The sequence below is a fragment of the Thunnus maccoyii genome, chromosome 12 (assembly GCF_910596095.1).
Source record: "Thunnus maccoyii chromosome 12, fThuMac1.1, whole genome shotgun sequence".
Taxonomy (NCBI): Eukaryota; Metazoa; Chordata; class Actinopteri; order Scombriformes; family Scombridae; genus Thunnus; species Thunnus maccoyii.
This window is the reverse complement of record NC_056544.1, coordinates 12,927,440-12,947,506: the sequence shown is the minus strand read 5'-3', so window position 1 is coordinate 12,947,506 and position 20,067 is coordinate 12,927,440. Positions and strand designations below refer to the sequence as shown.

The window sequence follows — 20,067 nt, the reverse complement described above, 5'->3', positions numbered from 1 at the left end:
GACTCAGTAGCCTCTTCTTTTCTGAGCGATGCTGCGTGTTTTATCTACTTCACAGTCACACAATATATTTTTAATGGCATTTGATATTATTGTCATCATTTCATCTAGTTTTGTTTTATTTTGCACTGCGGTTTTATCTTAATGCAAAGCACTATGAGCTGATGTTGTAAAATACAACATGAAGCTCAGCTTATTGCTGTACAGCAATATAGCATAGATTTTGACATGTCAGTAGGAAAAGCACAGATGTAAATAATCAAATTATTGATGGTTGAATTCCGTTTAGCTGCTTCAGTTTCAGGGTCCCGGTGTTGTGCATGCTGACTCACTGTCACACTGTGATGGCTGGATGTGTAATGCTAACAGATTTATTATATCAACTCAAAAGGTGATATAAATGTTGCCTCTAGGTGGCCATTAAAAAGTGATTAGTCCTTATATCTTTCAGTGATGGAGGACACTTGTAAATAGTGTTGTCTTTAGTAATAAGAACAGGTACTAATTAAACAGGACTTTACTGACACCAGAATCCACATCAAGCATCATAGTTCCATAAAACAGGTGGAAACTACAGACATGTAAAAAGACAAAAATGCAAATGATCTATAATCAAGCATGTAAACATTTTAATATGGTGCATTTATAGTAAATTGTAAAATCATAACTTCATTATGCAGACATGTGGCTCGTACAGCCTGTTGCTTTCAGACAAAGTAGAGCTCCATCAGTAGCTTCAGACATACAGTAACCTGCTATGAATTCTCAGACTCTCCTCCAAGCAAACAATCAGTGGTCAGACACGATGGCCTGAGAGTCTGGTGGTCTGTGGGTCGAAGAATAAAGACAGGTGTGGTTACTGGTATTTAGGCCATCCAAGGCCCAGTTTAGCCCTGTGTGATTGTGAAACAGATGTAAATGAGCTTTTAAGCTGTAGCTAGTGAACCGGCATTCTCTGGAGCTACCTCATTTATCCCCCCTCATCCTCTCCTAAGCTGGGGATCCTAAACAGCCGTTGGAGGCTTGTGCCTGAGTTTTTTGGAAGCGAGGGTCATTTGGTACTGTGACCCAGATGCCCTGATCTTCTGTCTATCATGCCCCTGTTTTAGGCCTGAAATACGCTCATCTCCCAGAAGCTATGCCCCATCACTGTCTGGGGCTCCCGTCAGGAATTTTCTGACCGAGAGCCCTCTGGTCTGCGGTGGCACGATAACAAAAACATCTCTTCCCTGTTAGGCTGTGAGCTCTTCTCTCCTTGTGGTAAAAAATAATATCAGGTGTGGATTTTTTTTTTTCTTTTTTGATAGGTGAAAAGACATTTAGCATCTGTAATTGCTACTGTCACACCTGATATTGTGTGCTCTGTCTATGTGAAGCTAGTGGCTGTTGGATTACAGTTGCCATGGTTTCTTCTGTTTTGATCATTCTTATATAATGTTATTGGTGGCTGGTTGCTGTGAAAAATGAACACGCACGCTCCCAGTTTGTGTCAGTAAATGTTGCTAACCACCCCCACATCCTTGTCCTTCCTTGAAGAGAGCAGCCTGAGGACAAACAACAGCTCCTCTCACATCATCTTGCTCTCTCTTGCTTATATTCATCACACCCTCTTTCACTCTCTCTTTCTCCTTATCACTCGCTCCTTACCTCTGCCTCCTTTGCCCTTCTTTCAGCTTTATTGTCACCGTTCTCTCTCCTCCCCTGCCCGAGTTCTCCCTCAATCCACATTATCTCTCTCCAGTCATAGCTGTATTGATTTTCGCAGGCCTCTCCTGTCATATCTCCATATCTCTTAATTCGCACTCACTCCATCTCTCCCCACCTCGCAGGGTTGTTTCCATTTTTTACACACAAATGCAGGCACACACACACACACAAACACACAATCTCTCCCTCCATCTCTATCATTTTTCTATCTGCAGCTATCTCTATCAGGCGCAGACTCTATCTGTCTTTCCCCTCTAGATATGATTATTCTTAATCTCCTTCTTCTATATTTCTATAAATCTCCTCTTAAATATGCCGTATTTCGGTCCCTCTCAGTTGTGTCCCACTCACTTTTAAAACATTTTTGACACTCCTTTTCATCTCTCCAGCCTTCACCTCCCTTTTTATGTCCAAGCTTTTGTTGTGACTTTCTGTTGGACTTCACACACGCGCTGCCTGCTGTGACTTCTGAGCCAGGCAATGTGTGTTTGTCGTGCCTTAAGGGCATCGCATAGCTGCGGAGTGTTTGTAGGGCAAAACGCTGATGATGCCACTTTCTCGCTGATGGTATCACTGAGAAAAACACGTTTTGTGTCGGTGCAACGCTAACGATTTACATCCAGTTCTAAGTGTTTTTATTGCTCGTGGCTGCTGGTTGGTATGACAGAGCTGTTGCTGTGGAGGTAAGAGAAACACCTACAGCAGTCACATGTGAATCCACAATCCTGCCTGTGGTGAAGCTGTAAGCCAGTGTGTGAAAGGCTGAAACGTGCTTATGCAAAGATACAACAACATTTATACACTAGGATACTGGGAACAGGTTTTTAGGTAACCATAGATCATATTTGCTTGCAGAGAACTGCATGTTGTAAACAGCTTTAGTTCTGTGTGTTAAACAAATGCTGATTGCTTGATTGATAGTAGGTACAGTGAACATGGAACTTGATTTATTGTTTTTTTTTCAGAGTTGAAGACTTTCTACGTCTGTATTTCTTTTTAATATTCTGTAATAATAATGATAAACTTTCTAAAGCCACTTTTGCCTTTTTTGAGATAGACTGGAAACATGAGGAGAGAACAAGGTGAATGACAACAACAATGCAACAAGGGTCCCACACCAGTATAAAACCAGGGATGTGTGATCACATGGTATGCATCATAGAAGCAACGGGAACACACCACTGTAATAATAACATTTATTTGTATGGCACCTTTCATACATACATCATTTTTCATGCATAAAATCTGAAAAAGAAAAAGGACCAAACACGTTTCAGATATTCTAAAGGATATATCTGGCGATTTTCTGTATTTTTCTTATTCAAAAAATAGTCAACAAATCTGATGTGCAGAGCCAAAACAACAATGAACTCATCCTACTCACAAGTATTGTGCGTGTGTCCAAAACCAAAGTATCCAAGCACGGAGTCAAAAGGTTGTGATATGTAGCACAACCTCAACATCACTGTTGGTTTGACTCTGCACCTGAGATTTGTTGACAAAAAGAAAAATACAGAAAATAACCAGACTTACCCTTTAACAAATTGTAGTAGTAGAAAAATAAATTGTCTGCATTGTTTGAATATATGGCGCTTGACAGTGCTACATGCAAGCATGTTGGCAGACTCTCAACTAATCTGGGCTGCATTACTATTATTTTGAGTCAGGCTCGTGTGCACTTATCCAGTATATCGTAACAACACCTATTTCTGTTTATTTCTTCCCGACACACCTGATCCGTTGGATGACAAGCCAATTTGTTCTCAAAACTTCAGGCTATTTTTCATGTAATAGAGAGAACATTTAATTGGGAGCAGAAGAAGATGTTGCGAGTCGACTGGGAGATATAAATCACAGTTACAGTCTTTTGGACTCAGCACCTGAACAAGATAGAAAGGCTTTTTTTTTTCACTCTGGTTGTTGGATCAAAACAATTCTCAGCGCACAATGCTCTCAAATGTTTTCTGACTGGCAGAAACAGAAGCATGTTTCTGGCTTCAGGCTGTTTTTACATCATGTACAAACACAAATCATGAACCTGTTCGACTGGTACAGAACTGCAACATTTCCAGTTTCTATTTTGTGGGAAATGAGGTAGCAGGAATACATATACATATACAAACTGCGCTGTGTGATGAGCAAATTATGTCACAGATGATGATGAAGGAGAAATACTGCATCAGAGAGACACTTCCTGTCACAATAAGCATAAGCGTGGTTAATGAAGGGATGCGTTGTACATGCTGTGGAGACATTGTGATGCTCCATTTCCTTAATCTTTCCTGATGATTCCAGGCAGCCATCATCGTCGTATACCCATTTTCATAAGACATGAAGACATTGTACTATACATTACAGCCAACAGGCCAATCTAAAGCAACATGGCAATACTCTGGACAGGAGGCAAAAATGAGAGACTAGTAGCATCTGCTCCACCCTTGAGGCACCTGCACAGGAGATCAGTCCATCAAAAACCTCATTTCTGATATCTGTTTACCCTCACCTGTCCAGTCCTCCTTATCACCTCATCTTCTCCCCCAACCAACTTCTGGTCTCCTCCTCTTCTCAATCCCTCCCTCTGTTCCCACTTTCCACCCAGATCATGTCCCATTTCTCTTCCACTCTCCTCCTTTTTTATTTTTGTCCTTTATCTTTTGCACTCTCCTCGTTCACAACACATTATCTTTTTGATATCCTCCATGTGTCTATCATCCATCTCTCCATCTCTGCCTGCTTCCAGTCTCCTATTTCTTTTCTTATCCTTCAATTTCACCGTTGCTTTTCCACCCCACCCCTCCATTGCTCCCGCCACATCCTGCTCCTGCTCACCACCCCGCTCACGTCCGGGTCTGTTTCCACTGATAAGACTCTCACTTACACACACACGCTCACACACACGCACACGCACACGCACGCACACATGCACACGCACACGCACACACACACACAGAGCAAAAGAGATAACCATGTTTCATTGCCAATATAGTTAGCATCACAACTAACTGCTATTTCTCTCTTCCCTAATATCACCACTAATGAATGTGTCATCAGTGATCTTTTCTCTGAGCCACGTAGCGAGAGGAGGAGAAAGAAAAAGATGGAGAGAGCAAACAGGAGAGGATAAGAAGTTCTTTCTTTTTTTTTATCCATTTTGTTTGGGGCTGCACTGAAAACAAACTTATTACCTGACATGTCATGGGCAGCTCAGGTAGAGAGAGCTGTGAATAAGCTGCTCTATCTGAGACCACGGACTGAGCCACAGGGCAGTCAGTTTATTATTGTCAGACGCAGAAGTGTTTCTGTCTGGGCCACAAAGAAAGAAACCTTTCTCAATCAAGCACCAATAAACACAAATCTAAATTAAGACCTTATTTTATCTGACTTTATTTTAGGTACCCTTCAGGAGAATTACATCAACATATTGCATACATTTATCATTTTTCAGCTCTCATAGTCAGTGTAACAGACTATGTTTTATGTTACTTTGAAAGTTAGAAAAAATTCTGCCAACTTATTACAGTAAATACCAGTAAAATATGAACAGTTTCCTCGTGATTAGACAGATTTCATTTGCTACTTGCGTAAATGTATTGGCTGAACGTACGACAGCTCAGTTTATAACAGCTTTATGTTTTGGAGTTTCAGACTGTGACATCTTCAGTATAGAGTTACTTGATGGGAAATAGCTGAGGTCATATGAGAAGCATGAGGTATTTTTGTGAGTGCGACCACGGTCAGAGATGTAATTCCACTTGGCTCTTGACTGTCTCCCTTTTGAATGCGCTGAAATGCAGAGAAGTTGCCAAACAAAACAGTAATGAACATGGCTGTGATTAGTTTCATGACACAGCCGCTGAGAGAAAGCGCGTAGGCTAAAGCGAAGAAAAAAAAATGATGTATGCATGTTTAAATCAAATTTCCTGTTTCATCGCTGAGAACTTGCTCTTATTATGGAATTAATTTGCATATCTTGAGGTACTTAAGCATAAGGTGACAAGGAAAGGTAAGTGTGAGCATGAATCATTCCCATAACTAAATGAAAACCCTGTAGGGTTTAAAGATAATGAAAAATTCCCCATTTATCACATACGTTTTCCTGTATTTGGCTGTATATATTCATAGTCGGATCTCCTTAATGCGTATGATTTGTACCAGTTAGTTCAGGCAATATTCCATCCAAGCCATCTGATATATTTATGTGTGACCCACATCCCACATACAGTCACAACTCAAATGTCATCCTATTCTGTCCTAAATGTCAGTGCAAATGAAAGCCCTCCCAAAAGTGGAGCTTTGAGAAAGAAGACTGTCACTTGGCTGCTGTGTGTGACCCACGCCGGTTTAATCTTCATGCTCTGCACCCACTGTGAAGACATCTTGTGCATGCAGTCATTGTACACCCACAAGGATATCTTTGCCATGGGTATCAAGGTAGAGAAATTAAACAAAATGCCAGAATCGTCAGTGGAGCTGAGTGATGGAAATTATTTCATGACCTTGAAGTAGAAGGGGAATGGGAATAAACACTTCATCTTCAATATGTAACACATAAAAGACAATTTAAAGTAATGTAAAGTATTATTTTTAAATTCATACATGTGGTTTACCAGAGCAGTTTAGTCATTTATTTATTTATTTGTTCTTTGATACTCTGTTTAACCTTTTGTAAAGGTTGTTCATAAAGTACACGGCAGTGGAAAAACACCACCTGCTCCTCTGGTGCTGCACTCAGATGGCATACCATCAATAATGTCTGAAGCAATAAAAAAATGGCCTGGATACCAAATGTTGCAGCAAATTATGTTACAGGTTGTCTTCCATTTATTAGTTTAGAAGCACATAAAAACTTTTGCACCACCTCATTTCTTAAAATACTGTAGTACTGCAGCCAAAAACTCTGGACCCTCTCCATGTCTTGAACAGAAGGAGCCACAAGCAAGTCTGCTAGATATGCACCACTCAATCAAAGCACAATGGTTTCACTGGCTGTCATCAGATTAGGGAGACCTTAATCTGACTTGGTCGTGACAGTCGCTGCTGCAGTAGATTTACCTGTAGATAAACCACTTCTAATTAACAGGACAATAGACAGATTTTGTGCACCTTTGTCTTGTTTCTCAGTGTAATGCAGTGAGGCTCATCTTAGTGGTAAGATAAATAACATACCTAAACCTCTTATTTCCTCCTGTTGCGGTATCAAACCTTTCAGCATCCATGCATCTACATACAGACAATTCATTTTTATTTATTAACAGCAAGCCCCCTTTTTCTCTTCTGATCATGCAGCTGAAGCATGATCTTTCAACCCAGTATACCTAGAGATTACATCCATATTAGACAAGCAAAGTGTTTTATCTTCCTAACCCTAATCATACCTTAATCATAATTTATCTTATCATCTCTTATCATCATCTTTATCATCTCTTTCCCTATAATTCCAAATGTCTTTCTAGTATCAATTTCCACTTTCTGTTAGTATCTCGCCACTGTGGCTCAGCAAGACAATGCCATGCTAAAAAGACTGGAACTGTGGAAGATAACCATTTCATTTGCCTAAACCAAGCATCAACTATCACAGCTTGAGGCTGAAGCCAATACAGAAGTACCTTAATGCTACTTACGGCTGCTAGATGCTGGCTCTAAAAAATCCAAGCCTCCAGTAGACCCCAATTCAAAATGCATCAACTCTTCTCTCTAGAAATAAGTCTTTTTTTTTGGTGAGTCATTATGGTCCCAATTACTAAATTTGGGTCCTCTAATAAGTGTGATGGTCATTTTGGAAATTATTGCTCCGTTAATAAGATTTGAAGACTTATACAAGGCTTTGATGTCTGCCATGTGGGCACTGATTGACAGGCATGATTGACAGTTCGCTCACCTGCTGCACTCCCCGGCTCTGGGAAAGCCAGTGGGTGATGTCACACGTTGCTACATCCATCTTTATATAGTCTGTTTTCTAAACTGGACAGCTGAAGCCTCATGTGAGCTTCAGATGAACTTCACAGTACATTTTTACACTGAACGAGGACTGTGGATTTTGTCCTCCATCACTTACAATGAAATTCTTTTCGGAAGAGATTTCTTTGCATAACCCTTTGCAGCCAGTATGTAGAGCAGGAACAATTATAGCAACCAATGAACCTTTCAATGCACATATGGCCATGTCAGCATTGTTTGAGGTGAAGGAAAAAAAAAAGTGAACTCATCTTTTAACCAAAACCATGTTGTTAGCCAAAACCCAACAACAAGTGGGACGCAGGGCAGACAGACCAGTCACTGGTGTCTAAGTCTTGTGCTTTCTATGCTCAACTATCTGCTCCAACTTCTCTCCCTACAATGTCTTTTATTCAAAAGGTCAATTTTGGATGGAGTGTCTTTAATGTGAGAATATGAGAGCTGCATTAAGACTTTAGCATTGGAAAATACATGTGATATGTTATGTTTATGTGTGTGTCTGGGTGGGAGGGTCAGATTGGTTCAGAGGTTGGAGTGTTAGGTGTTTGCTGGACCTGACCTCCACCAGGATTCATGACATGCTGAACCCCTGACCTCGTGGGTCGCAGGCCAGACTTCTCCTTTCTTGCGATGAGCTGTTAACTGACCTCAGGGGCAGTCAGTCAGGCTAGAAGAGTGTGTTTCTGTGTGTGTGTGTGTTTCTGTGTGTGTGTGTGTGTTTGACTCTCAGTTCCCTGTGATCTGATTCACCCTGACAAGGAAACAGGGCCGAACAATAAAAATGTCTATTTTCTCTCTCTCTCTCTTTCACTCCCTCTCTCTGCATGCCTCTGGCGAAATGGGGGAGGTGATTAAACAGAATAAACCCACTGGAAGAATGACATTCCCAAAGAGTAATTTTTGGAACCTAAATCCCCCTTTTGATTTTATACTCACACACTATATAAGGAACAGTTTGGTGCCATTTGGGATGATGCAGAAGACAATTTACAAGATCCAATTTAGCTCTTTATTTTCTCCAAAAAAACCCCAAAACAAAACACAGAGACAGAGTTTTTTTTCATTCTGTCTCTTTTAGCCCCAGTTTGTGTCTCTTGTGTGTTATCATTACATTTGAGTCACACAGTTAATGATCAGTTTTTTTCTGAAATCTAAATCCCCAACAATCTTTGAAAAACTAAGAGGGTTTAATGTTTAAAACTGCATAGCATTGTTCTGAAGGTATTTCCAGAATCCTCAAAGACTCGTCTAACAATCCTGACATAAAGAATTTCCATCCGCTGTACGATTTTTCACCCATTGCGACTTGATTTCTAGGTAGCCAGGTATGACACGATAAAATATAAACATAAACAGCTTTTTTGTGTATGAAATGGAGAGTAATGTTAATATGGACAGATATAAATGATAATTACATTTTTAATACCGTTTCATGACTAGCAGGGGCATTCATCGTATCTGTTGCAATTTAGGAAAGGGGTTTAACTTTTTTTTTTTTTTTTTGTGCTGCTACAAAGAACGTCAGGAAATAACCTTGTAGAGAATCTATTTCTTAGCTCTGTGACTCAAATGTAATGTCTCTTTTAATTTCATTTGTTAAATTCTATTTTATTATTTATTCCCATTTTATTACACTCAAATCTAAACATTTCTTTGTGTATTATCTTTTGTAAATATTCATGGCCTAATTTTGAATTATTATTATTAATTGTCATCTCTTCCTGTCTTAAAATTCAATTATCTCCTTCTCTCCTGTTTTTCCGTTCCCTAATCCCTGTTCTCAGATCTCTTCGTTTTTCTTCCTGACTGGATGTTTGGAGAGACTCCCTAAGCCGTAAACCCGGCAGCACAGTGAATTGTGAATCCAAACAGCCGGAGCAGCGGCAGATAGGCAGTGACTGAGAAAAGGGAGGGAGGGATTGTGGGTGGGTAGTGAGAGATAAAGAGTGAGGGAGAGAGAGAGAGAGAAAGAGATGAAAAGCATGCTAAGCGAGAGAGAGGTGCTCATACTGAAGGAGGCAGAGGCAACAGCTACAGCAACAGCACGCTCCTTCCCCATCCTCCCTCTCCTCTCTCATAATCCCAGCTCCACGCCGGGGGAGATGGAGGGAGCCCTGACCTGCTGAGGAGCACTGTCTCAAGGAGAGGAAAATCTCACTCGAGCCCCCTCCCCCCCCCTCCCCCTCCCCTCCTGTGAATGCCTGGATCATTTTTTGGGGACAATAACCAACCAGGAGTGAAAGGAGGTGTGTACACACGAGCCTGCCGAAGGGGGGGAGGGAGGAGAGGTGGAAGAGGGGGGTGAGTGGCAGGTTTGGTACAGCTGCTGATGCCAGGGTCTGAGTGTGAGACAGAAAGAGACTGAAGGAGACCTGAGGAGCGCAGGGGCGGCACGTGTGGAGCAGTGTCGGCAAGTTGTGGACCAAGAGAGACGGAGGAAGGAAAATACATTCACATACGCACACAGCTGGACAGATGAGGAGGCATCAGGGACCACAGTTCAGTCCTGGGTATGTTTATACTACACACACACACACACACACACACACACACACACACACAGAAGCATGAACATTTTATCCTCAATTGTTTCTGCGTTTTTACCAAAGGAGCATTGAATCACAAGAAACGCAACAGTGTGTGTTTGCAGATCTTCAGGGTTGACGACTACCCACCCTGACAAGTCTCCCTACTTGCCCTCAGATATTTGCAGCAAAAGAAGGAGGACGAGGATGAAAGATTATGTGTGTGTGTGTATGTGTGTGTCTGCCTGGTTATGCTGTCTTACCATCTACATCTTGTTATAACATTATTGTACACCACTGGAGGCATTTCATAATGGGTTTCGTAAGCTGTCAGAGTGATGCATGTAAGTAAACCTCCACTGGTGGAATGTTGTCATGTTTCACGCAGCCGGACAAATTAAACAATCACATCACCTTTGTTTTTGTGGCTGTAACGTTGCTCATTACATCAACTTTTTACATGAGTTATTTGCTCATAAATTATGCACAATAAAAAAAAATATATGAAAAGATAACTTGGCCGCTGAGAGAAGCTGAAGGCAGGACTTGTTTGTGTGCTCTGCTCTGAGACATGTATAGCTCTGCTTACCCATGCACCCTACACTGCAGGATGCCATGTGTGGTAACATGACATGTGTGGCCATGTGTTGTGTCACGTTGTGGCAGAGTGCATATGCCTCAAGACAGCAGGTTTGCATGAGGTGTAGTGTGCTCTTTCTCTCCATCAAACCACCTCTCCCTCTTTCTCTTTCTCCACCATCTTCCGTCTTTCTGTTTCCAATTACAGGCTGTCACTTCTCTCCCTTTCCTCCTGATCCTATCTGCGGTTTCATTCTCTTGCTAAGCAATTACCTTTACCTGACTCTGCCTCTCCAGACAGCATGACCCGCTAGTTCCCTGTCTGCCTTTCCAACAATCACAGTGAAGGGTGGGCGGTGATTTCATGGCGATTTTCTAATGGTTGCCCGAACCTGAGCAAAAAGTGACCTCGGCGAAGCCTGGACAGAGCAGCCACGCTGCTCTGCTTTCTAGATGCAGAGCAGATAAGTAAATATGAAATAACTGTGGCAGATTTTCAGTGCATTGAGGAGGAATTGTGCCCCTAATCGTGCAATCAGCTCATTATTTCCTGCTTCTCATTAACTTGTTTGGGCTTCTAACTTTATCGCTGTTCGCAGTCAAAACTAAGTCAAAACAAAACAACTAAAAAAACCTCACCCAGACAGAGCTGGCAGGCAGATTGCTCCCAGCATATGGGCAAACTTGCTGTTGGCGTCTGGAAGAGGAGAGATCTGCCAGAGAGCTGAACCCCCCCACTCTTCTCCCATGTCTTCTTGTCCTTCTCTGTTGCTTTTTCCCTATCTACTCTCCTTAAGCCTCATTTGTAATCATCCCACCCTACAGCCTCTTCACCGCAACAGTTCAACTCCTACAGAAACATAAAAACAGGCACACACTCCCACCACCCGTACAACCCTTTTAGCAGAGCTGTGTGACAGCTACCTGAAGCATAGCATCACTGTCCTCTCTGCTGCCAAGGCTGTAAAATAGTGTAAAAAAACACAAGGATGGAGTCTGAGACTGGAAATAAGCCACTGTAGGATCATAGAGTAGAAGCGTAAGAGGAAGAAGACAGATGAACAGAGAGAGGAAGATGGAAATAGCAAGACATAATTAAGTAAAAGAAGATAGTGGCGATAATGGAAGAAGGTGAAGAGTCAGATGGGCAGACAGAAAGAGTTTGAAAGGAGGTGGAAAAAATAGAAGAATGTGGGTGAAAATGTTTGGCCTCGGTGTTGACAGGTGCTGATTGCTGATGTCTTTTTCCTGTGAGTGGACACAGCAGCAAAGTGATAGTTTGCAGCCACCCCTGGGGAGAGAAGGTGAAGAAAGAGACAGACAGCGGCAGAGACACTCATTTCCACTGGAGGCAGAGGGTGTTTTATTTACTTATGAAAAACCTTCTGCTGCATCTTCTCAAAGTTTATCACAAGTTAGGTCTTATTTTCATGATAACATTGAACTCTGAAGACCTGTCCCTGAGTTCATAAACAATCCTCGTAGAGCCTGAGATACACAACATTTGATGAACATGGACATATATTTAAAGCTGCTCCAATCAATATTTTTACATCAACAATGGATCAAATGATTACGTGTAATGATAAAGGTGTTGCTTGTTGTGAAAATCCCATAGAGAATTATCACCTGAATCTGCACTTCCCCACACCTCTACTGAGCATTTTAATGCCTTTCAGCTTGCTTCATTGTTCTGGTTTTGCAGCCGCTAATATAGTGTTTTGGTTGACTCACTGCTTTCATCAAACTTGTTTTCAGATGCCAGTATCTGTTCAGGCAGACAAAGTTAGGGACCAGCTAATGAACATAGTGGAGCATTTAGCAGTTTTAAGAGTCAGATTGTTTTCTCAGGGGTTGGTGGAGTCCAAAACAGAGCTAAAAGGAGAGCGAATAATGGTCTTATATTCATCAGGTGGACAGAAACATGACTTTAAATAAGTGGTAATGGTTCTCAGTGTCTGCTGGATTATGTCAATAGACAACATTCACCACAACAAGATAATAAAGATGATGTAAATGTTGTTTTTACAGCTTGTTGCAAGTGGCCAAAAATCAGTTAATGCTGGTTTAAATAAACATTCAAAATTCACATAAATGCTGATACAGTGGACATGAATTATGGGATGTTGGCTCCATTAGATCAAAGTTGAACCAGGAAGTCAGTCTATAAACTGTGATGGATGATTGCAATAGACAGTTTGCCATTGATTTTTGCCTCCAAATAAGTTTGGCTGACCTGTGAGTTCTCTATGATCATCTGCTTGTGATTCTTAAAAGATGGTGCCCCCTGTGGCAGACATCTTTGCAGGCTGCACTCTTGAATGCCAAGTTTTTGTTTGTATTTTTATTTATTTAGTTTTTAGTACCCTCCATAAATGTCACACACTGCTGGCTTATGACAAGCAGGCACTGTTGGACATCACTAGGCTGCAGCACGACACAGTATTCACTGGTCTTATACCTCTGGACCTGGACTACATTGTTCACTCCACACCAAGCCACTAAGCTGATGTGCCAGATGGTTTGTTACACAGAACCATCTGACTTTACTTCATGATGTCATCAGGAAACCGCATACCCTGCTGTTTTTATCGTCGCGGGAAACTTCAACTACGGCAATCTACAGGCTGTGCTACCAAAATATTACCAGCATGTGAATATCTCCACAAGAGACAAGAATACGCTCGATCATGTATGCAACAACATCCCAGATACTGAGAGCATTATGCAGCATCACACAAGAGGATTCTTCTATAAACATAGAGGAGTATGCTGAATTTGTTACTGGTTACATCAGTACCTGCATTGACACTATAGTACCCACCATACAGGTAAGAAAATATCCAAACCAGAAGCCCTGGTTGAACAGTCAAGTACGACATATGCTGCATGCTCGCTCTCTTGCATTTAGATCAGACAGGGAGGTGCAATACAAAACAGCGAATTCCAGACTGCGGAAAACAGAGAGGCAAAACAGCAATCCAAACAGAAGCTGGAAAACTACTACTCTACTGCTGATGCCAGGTGCATGTTGCAAGGTCTACAACAGATCACAGACTGTAATGACACCACCGTGGAAATAACCAACACCACCAGCTCCCTGTCTGAACAGCTTACTAAATTCTATTCCTGCTTCGAGACCTCCAACAGTTCAACACATACCCCTTTTTGACCCAGGCAGTTTGAGGGCCAGTTTGGAGCTGGTGCCTAATCTCAAAACAGTTCTTCGCATTTTGACAGCGAAAGACATGTACGATAGAACTGGCTGATGTCTTTACCACCATCTTTAACCTGTCCCTTGCACAAGCCACAGTCCCGACGTACTTTAAAACCACCACCATCATCCTAGTCACCAAAAGGAGCCTAGTCACTTGTCTGAATGACTACAGGCCAGTTGCACTCACTTCAATCATATTGAAGTGCTTTGAGAGAGTGGTTCTGGCCCACATCCAAAGTAATACACCTGAGTCACTGGACCCCCTGCAATATGTGTACCACCCCAACGGATTCACTGAGAACACTATCTCTTCAGCTCTGCAAACAGCCCTCTCCCACCTGGAAAACAAAGATGCTTAAATCAGAATGCTCTTCATCGATTGCAGATCAGTCTTTAATACAGTCTTCCCCAACAAACTCACAAATAAACTGTACAACCTTGGCCTGAACCCCACACTCCGTGACTGGCTGTTAGATTTCCTCACTGGCAGACTGCAGTCTGTCATAATTGGAAATCTAACTTCAAACAATGTGATGATGAACACTGGCACCCCACAAGGATGTGTCCTCAGCCCCATGCTCTACACACTATTCACCTACAACTCCGCCGTCTCACACAAGGGCAACACCATCCTGAAATTTGCTTGCAACACCACAGTCATTGGTCTGATCACTGGGGGTGACGAAATGGCATACAGGAGAGAGGTGGCGAGTCTGGTGACATGGTGTGACAACGACAACCTCTCTCTCAACACAGACAAGACCAAGGAGATGATAGTGGACATAAGGAGGGAGAGGAGACCTCATCAATCGTTGACAATCCATGAATCTGGTGGAGAGGGTCAGCAGCTTTAAATACCTGGGTGACCACATCGGTGATGACCTCACCTGGACATGTAACATCACCCAGCTGGTCAAGAAAGCACAACAGTGGCTGTACTTTCTAAGGAGACTGAGGAAATTCGGCATGTCATCAAGGATTCTCAGCAGCTTCTGGGCAGCTGCGAACAGCTTTTATCCTCATGCAATCAGACTGATCAACAGACCAGCCCCCACCCTAACCTCACCATACAGTAAATTTCACTCCCGCCCCCCCATCCCGGTGTTATCATAACCAGTAGGAATGATGGCCAGAGCTATAAAAATAAGACCCTGGTTTTATGACACCAAAATTCCCTTTGAGGCTTAAAACCCTCTGTGGAGTGAAGAGTTCATGAGACACAGAAGGTTAAGGCTTCAGGGAGAAAGATTGGAGCGTGATGTTTCTGCTGGAAGAGGTGTGTGGAAGGAGAAAAGGAGCTATGATGGGCTGCGTAGTGAGAGGATTTGATTGGGAAGGTGACCGAGGGGATGTGGGCGTGTTGAAGGAGCTTTTGATCTCAGTGTGTGTGTGTGTTTGTGTGTGTGTGTGTGTGTGTGTGTGTGTGATGTGTGTGTGTGTGTGTGTGTGTGTGTGTGTGTGTGTGTGTGTGAAGAAGAGGATGATGGTTGACCTTGAGAAATGCACCAAGGATCTAGCTGCTACTAGATTGCTGGATGGTGATGGTGAACAGACAAGGGCAAAGACACACACATGCAACGCCCACAGCTTCTTACACACGCACACACGCGCGCGCACACACACACACACACACACACACACACACACACACACACACACACACACACAATAAAACACCAGTCTTTATTAAACTGTGGAATTACAGTACACAGCCTTGTGGTTGCATCAGAGGTCACTCACAAAAACTGAATTTAATGGTCTTGCTTCTAGTATCACTCAGCCCAACAGCATGAGTGTGTGAGTGTGTATGTGTGTGTTCACAGAGGTTATTAAGCTTTTAAGGTGCTGGCCGCTGGTGTTGTCGCACGTGTATGGGGTAAAATAAAGGGCATGATCCCAGTCAATAACGAACAAGCAAGCCTGTATTTGATGCCATGAAATAAGTAGCAGGTTAGAAGTACAACTCCTCTGCAGTCTCAGCCTCCTTCACCGTGCTATTGCAACCTCCTGACCATCTTCCCCTCCTTCTCTTCCCCTTGCTGTTTCTCTCTTTTTCTTTCCCTTCCCTCACAATAAATTATTCTCTCTCACACTTTCCCTGTTTTCCTCATTCTGCCCTTTCACGTTCCATTTTATGTACTTTAATTTACTTTCCTGTCTGCCTTTTCTCAGATGTGACCGTGGGCCTTTAGATTCTGTTGATCATTCAGTTTCTGTCTGTCTGTTTGTCTGTCTGCCTCCTTCACTTCCTTCCTCTCTTTCTTTCCTCCTTAGCCGCTTGCATCTGATAGGAAAGTTTTAAAGGTGACCTATTATTCTTTTCCTTATTTTCAGTCTATTGTTACAATGTCAGATGTTCATATTAAATGTGGCCAAGGTGTCAGATAATGAGGTAAACATAGGTTCAGTAGATCAGTTAGTCAAAATAAAATAACTACTTTTCCTGTTGGAGGTGTGCTGGTCGTCTGCAGATCCTCATCAAACATCATCATCACTGTGGCTGTTTCTGCTTGTATGATTCCTCCCTGCATTACTTCTAACTGATCTGCTGAACAAAGAGCTCCAAATATCTCCATGTTATTGTTTTGACTGGTTTTTAGAGCCACTAACAAAACTCTGCTAATTTGTTGAGGAAAATGTTTATTTTGCTCTAAAAGCTTTTATATGAAGCAGTAAAGCAGGAAATGTTGAGTTTGTGTCAGCAGTAACTCAACACGACTGTGATAAAGCAGGCTTCTGGAAAGCTGGCCAATCAGAACAGAGTGGGCTCATCGGTAAGGGGGCCTTAAAGAGACAGGAGCTAAGACTGCCTGTTAAAAGACAGAGGCTGTACTGAGGGCCTGCATAAAGGGCCAGTATAACATAAATAAGGAGTTTTTCGAACTCTGAATCATGCAAAGCTACTTTAGTGGAGTCCCAGAACAAAAATATAGAGCTGGAAATGAGTATAATAAGTCCCCTTTAAGGTCACCTGATATCTCTCACCTAACACTCATAATGAATAAGTATTTAGCTTTGCTTCATTATTCAGTCAGACACAACCATTTCTAGAGTTCAATTTCTAAATGCTCATATTGAGTTTACTGATGATTAAATATTTCTTTTAAATTACAAAAATCTTACCTGACGAGAGATACAGTCCTTGAAGGTTTGTCCATCCCAGTTCTTGTTAAATATTTCAACACCACTGTGGTCAGAATGACTGCTCAGCCAGATATAGATTGATTGAAAAAGGTCTCATGGTTCACAGCTCATGGGGTGTCTGTGTCAAAAGCAGTTTACAGTGGAGAGAGTTGGATACATACTTTGGCTCTGTCTCATTCAGAAGGCAGCTTCTTACCTCTTTGACACCTCACTTTGAGCCTTCTTAACAAGATTTCTCTTTCAACCACAGAAAGCAGAAAAATAAACCATTGGAGGCAAAGAGCCTTTTACCACAACATCACATAACTGCTGTTAATGTTACACTCTGCCAACAGCCATTATTATCAGACTGCTTTCACAAAACAGAGTAAAAAGGTCATGCAAATATACTGGCTTAGTGTCTACAATGAAGAATACATTGTTTTGTTCTTACAATGGACACATCTGTGCAGTTTATTGACCTTCAAGCTAAGCCTTGAACAGGCACTGCACTGTTATGCTAGCAAGACTAGGATTCTCTGTCCAATCAGTAAATGTAGTTTCACTGGTATTAAAGTAATGACTCCTACTGACAGTTTTACTCATAAAATAAATTGACAATGTGAGATGCATGCTGTTTTTGGAACACTAAGGACGTATTGTGCAGACCTCTGTCTCATAGTAGTTTACTGGTGCTTTGACAATTCGGTGTATTTTTTGGTGAATTTCCCCAGACCTCCATGAGCTTAAAGCAGCTATAATCAGTATTTTTTTTTTATAATGACAATATATCAAATGACAGTGTGTACTGTGAGGGGCGTCGCTCATAATGATGAATCTACAGAGAATTATCACCAACTCTGCAGCTCCCCTCAGCTTTTTGGAGCTTTATATCCAGTTTCAGCTCATTGTTTACTGTCCAGCTGCAACTTCACTGTTTAGTTCACTCTCACTGTTCTCATAGCATAGTTTTTGGCTGCAGCATGTAGCTGTTTTCAGCTAAAAAAATCCACTGCACACTACCTGCTCAGCAACAAACAGCTAACAGACACAGTTAGTGACTAGGTGGTGAACATTGTGGAGCATTTAGAGCTAGATATTTCCCTCAGGAGTTGCTAGAGATCAAAAACAGAGCTAAAAGAGAGTGAATATTGGATTACATTCAACAGGTGGGCAGAAACACAACTCCCAGTGAATGATAATGTTGCTCCATAGAAGCTGGATGAGAAAATAAGCAACTGTTTACTAACAAGTTCAATATATCAACTTGAAAGGTAATGACATGACAGTGTCATGCAACGTCTGGCTACACAAGGTAAAGCAACAATTTCTTTCCTTATTACAAAGTGGGATTTTCCTGCTCTGCCTTCACAACCATATGACCACATCAAGGTACCTTTAAAGGAAGATTTCTGTGAGCATGGAAGTTCATTTACTAGCTAGAGCCCTTTTTGTGTTGCAAAGTACATTTTCACTTAGGAATTAAAGAACATTTTTATTTCAATTTGATTTTTGGAATTATTATGGTTTATTAGATTATGATAATCATCAGCTGTTGAAGGAAAATGAAGGTAGAGTTTACATGAGTAAGCATGTGAAGAATGGGAAATCTGTGCAGTATTTGTTAGAAGTGAACGTAGATTAACTGAAATGGATGCAACATGCGACTTTGTGATTTGGACTGTTTCATGTGTAAGTCCAGAAGCGAAGCTCTGTTGCCAATTTCTACATTTGAAGGAAGTTTAAAAGTGACACTTAGTTAAGTTTTCAATTGCATCTCACTGTCTTCATCACATTGGAAGTGAATTGCCTCCTTGCTTCTTCTCCAGTCATCCATTGACCTCTGGTCAATGACTTTGACTTTGTCCTGGTTGATGCTGTGACTGGTTTCGGTCTCATACACATTGTCTGATGTGGTCAAAAACTCTGTGGCTTCTGTGTTTATTATGCAAATGAGACTACTAAAACCTGAAAAAATCTTACTTCCTGTTGGAAAATGTGACCTAAATTTGTAGCTTTTCTTGAGCTTGAGAGAGTGCCTTTTGCTTTGATTGGCCTTTGCCTTAATAGGTAGTAGTGTCTGCTGCATGAAAAACACCAACAGAAAAGGTGAGAGTGTGCTAATGATCTCTTCCTTTCGTCACCTGTTGCAGTGAGAGTCCACCGACTGTGTGCGTGTGTGTTTGAGTGAGTGTGTGTGTGTATGTGGAAGACCTCTCATTACCTGCTCTGCTTGAATTAAGGTCTCATGTTTCTCAGACTCCATTAAATGTTGATGCGGGTCATGAGGTTTGTGGCTCTGCTCACCTATGCTTCCCGTCCCTCTGCAGATGTTAATGCAGGTCAATGAGATTACCCTATACGTGTGTGTGTGTGTGTGTGTGTGTGTGTGTGTGTGTGAGTGAAAGTGCACTCTTGCCCATATCTGCAATTGTTAATTGAATGTTAAAGCAGGTTAAATAGTATCACCTTACTGTTTTAATAATGCAACTCAATTAATGACCACACACACGATGCAGGAGCTCTACTTTCTTTACTCAACTTCTCCTCTTCTCTCTTTCCTTGTCTTCTGTGTGTGTGTGCGTGACAGAAGACTCTTTCAGTTATTTTGATGCTGCTGTGGTTCAGATTTATGTGATGAACTTCTGTAATTTGAAATGTGAATATACCGTAGTCTCAGAATTGCCATTTGTGACTGTCCTGACTCCTGATGTCCTGTAGTGTGTGCGTGTTCATGTGTGTGTGTTACCATCTAATGCCATCTGTAGAACAGACCTTTGGGGCAGGGGGGGCGTTATTCATTAACTCTAACCGCATGACTCCTAAGCAAGAGCACTATCGAAGTGTGAGTGTGTGTGTTGAGCATGCTCTTTACACACATAAGGTCAATCAGTCTCACTTGTACGCTTCACTTTTCGTCTCTCCCTCTCTCTTCTCTTTCTCTTCGTCGCTCGGTTTCACTCT

At 41.8% G+C, this 20,067-nt stretch overlaps 1 protein-coding gene across 2 annotated transcripts in view; it reads left to right on the top strand.

Annotated features, from left to right (window-relative positions):
- Nucleotides 1–9,658: 9,658 nt before the first annotated feature.
- The window catches only part of LOC121909174 (leucine-rich repeat and immunoglobulin-like domain-containing nogo receptor-interacting protein 3), a 32,941-nt gene continuing 22,532 nt past the window's right edge, over nt 9,659–20,067 (top strand). The window contains exon 1 of one of the 2 annotated variants that reach the window (XM_042429615.1): nt 9,659–10,169. The gene's annotated coding sequence lies outside the window, so the exon portion shown is untranslated. Of the gene's footprint in view, nt 10,170–18,399; nt 18,419–20,067 lie in introns of those variants that run through there. The other variant, XM_042429617.1, reaches the window with a different exon arrangement.